Source organism: Schistocerca serialis, unplaced genomic scaffold (assembly GCF_023864345.2).
Source record: "Schistocerca serialis cubense isolate TAMUIC-IGC-003099 unplaced genomic scaffold, iqSchSeri2.2 HiC_scaffold_586, whole genome shotgun sequence".
Classification (NCBI taxonomy): Eukaryota; Metazoa; Arthropoda; class Insecta; order Orthoptera; family Acrididae; genus Schistocerca; species Schistocerca serialis.
Window position 1 is genome coordinate 17,501 of NW_026048175.1, and position 2,391 is coordinate 19,891.

Consider the following 2,391-nt stretch of genomic DNA (forward strand, 5'->3'; position numbering starts at 1 on the left):
CGCCGAGTCATCGGAGGAACTGCGGCGGATCGCTGGCTGGCATCGTTTATGGTTAGAACTAGGGCGGTATCTGATCGCCTTCGAACCTCTAACTTTCGTTCTTGATTAATGAAAACATACTTGGCAAATGCTTTCGCTTCTGTTCGTCTTGCGACGATCCAAGAATTTCACCTCTAACGTCGCAATACGAATGCCCCCGCCTGTCCCTATTAATCATTACCTCGGGTTCCGAAAACCAACAAAATAGAACCGAGGTCCTATTCCATTATTCCATGCACACAGTATTCAGGCGGGCTTGCCTGCTTTAAGCACTCTAATTTGTTCAAAGTAAACGTGCCGGCCCACCGAGACACTCACTCAAGAGCACCCTGGTAGGATTGCAACGGGGTCCGCCTCGGGACGCACGAGCACGCACGAGGCGCGTCGCACGCCTTCAGCTCGCCCCACCGGCAGGACGTCCCACGATACATGCCAGTTAAACACCGACGGGCGGTGAACCAACAGCGTGGGACACAAATCCAACTACGAGCTTTTTAACCGCAACAACTTTAATATACGCTATTGGAGCTGGAATTACCGCGGCTGCTGGCACCAGACTTGCCCTCCAATAGATACTCGTTAAAGGATTTAAAGTGTACTCATTCCGATTACGGGGCCTCGGATGAGTCCCGTATCGTTATTTTTCGTCACTACCTCCCCGTGCCGGGAGTGGGTAATTTGCGCGCCTGCTGCCTTCCTTGGATGTGGTAGCCGTTTCTCAGGCTCCCTCTCCGGAATCGAACCCTGATTCCCCGTTACCCGTTACAACCATGGTAGGCGCAGAACCTACCATCGACAGTTGATAAGGCAGACATTTGAAAGATGCGTCGCCGGTACGAGGACCGTGCGATCAGCCCAAAGTTATTCAGAGTCACCAAGGCAAACGGACCGGACGAGCCGACCGATTGGTTTTGATCTAATAAAAGCGTCCCTTCCATCTCTGGTCGGGACTCTGTTTGCATGTATTAGCTCTAGAATTACCACAGTTATCCAAGTAACGTGGGTACGATCTAAGGAACCATAACTGATTTAATGAGCCATTCGCGGTTTCACCTTAATGCGGCTTGTACTGAGACATGCATGGCTTAATCTTTGAGACAAGCATATGACTACTGGCAGGATCAACCAGGGAGCTGCGTCAACTAGAGCTGAGCAGCCGGCCGCCCGGGAGTGTGTCCCGGGGGCCCGCGCGAACACGCAAGCGTCCGCTCAATTATTCTGCAAACAGGAGGAGGCTGAGCTCCCCTGCACAATACACCTCGAAACCCTCTCAGGTCCCGGCGGCGCGCAGCGCCGTCCTAAGTACTTGGTCGGGTTCGAGAGAGGCGCAATCGCCCGGAGTTTGGCGAGTAGACGCTTTAGGTGCGACCACCCGTGCTCCCAACTGAGCTTGCCGCTGCCGACAGAGGCCCGGGAGCGTGCTGTCGTGGCATTGCCGGCGGGAGACAACACGCGCCACCTACGGTGGCCGGCAGCTCCAACGCCAGCGCCACAGAAGGACAAAAGCCCCACTTGGGTGCCGAAGCGAACTCTCCCAGCACAGCGCACGCGCCAACACGTCCGCACAGCTGCGATACAATCCACCTGCGAGAACCGCAGAGGCGACCGAGCAGCAGACGGCGTCGCGGCGCCGAGCGCCGGGCGGCGGCGCATCCTCAGCGCACACAGTCCTCAATCGGACCAGCACACTGCAGATGTCCACCGCGCTTCGCACCGGGCCCGCGAGGACCTACTTTGGCCGCACGGCGCCGCGTGCAGGGTGCGCCGGCGCGCAGCTGCGCCGCCTGCCGCCTCCGTCGGCCGGCGCGCCTGCCACTGGCCGCCCCCACCAGCCGGCTGTAGCGCGTGCGCCCACGCACCGCGCGGCCAGCACGCCGGGAGGCCCCCCCTCACCGGCCGGGGACGGTCCCACCCAGCCACCGCCGCGTATCGCTTCACACCCACATGCCATTCACGTTCGTGGGCATGGTGGGTATCGCTGAAACAACCGGTTGGTAGCTCAACCGATCGTCGCCATCACTGATTCACCTCTAGCGAGAACAACCGCACCACAACGGTTTACCAGTTCTTCATTTGCGTAACGTCACCAGCAAACGTAGACGTCCATCGCCATTTGCAAATTCAACGATTGTTGCATGCCTGTGTCAGGTGTCACGACACACTATGTCTGCCCACATACACGCAACAACATGTGCACGCTTCGCGAACACGTGGAAGGTGGCCCCCGTACGTATGCGATGTCCATTGCGCGAACGACTGTCAACCGGCCTCTGTCGCATGTCGCAGATGTGGAACGCAGTGCACCATGCTATCACGGTGTGTGAGAAGAGACGACTACGTCTGACAACACGC

At 58.1% G+C, this 2,391-nt stretch overlaps 1 non-coding gene across 1 annotated transcript in view; it reads right to left on the reverse strand.

Annotated features, from left to right (window-relative positions):
- LOC126448280 (small subunit ribosomal RNA) overlaps positions 1-1,171 on the reverse strand; it is a 1,910-nt gene extending 739 nt beyond the window's left edge. The window contains exon 1 of the ribosomal RNA XR_007584069.1: positions 1-1,171. This exon is cut by the window's left edge and continues 739 nt beyond it. This is a non-coding gene — a ribosomal RNA (small subunit ribosomal RNA).
- Positions 1,172-2,391: the final 1,220 nt, after the last annotated feature.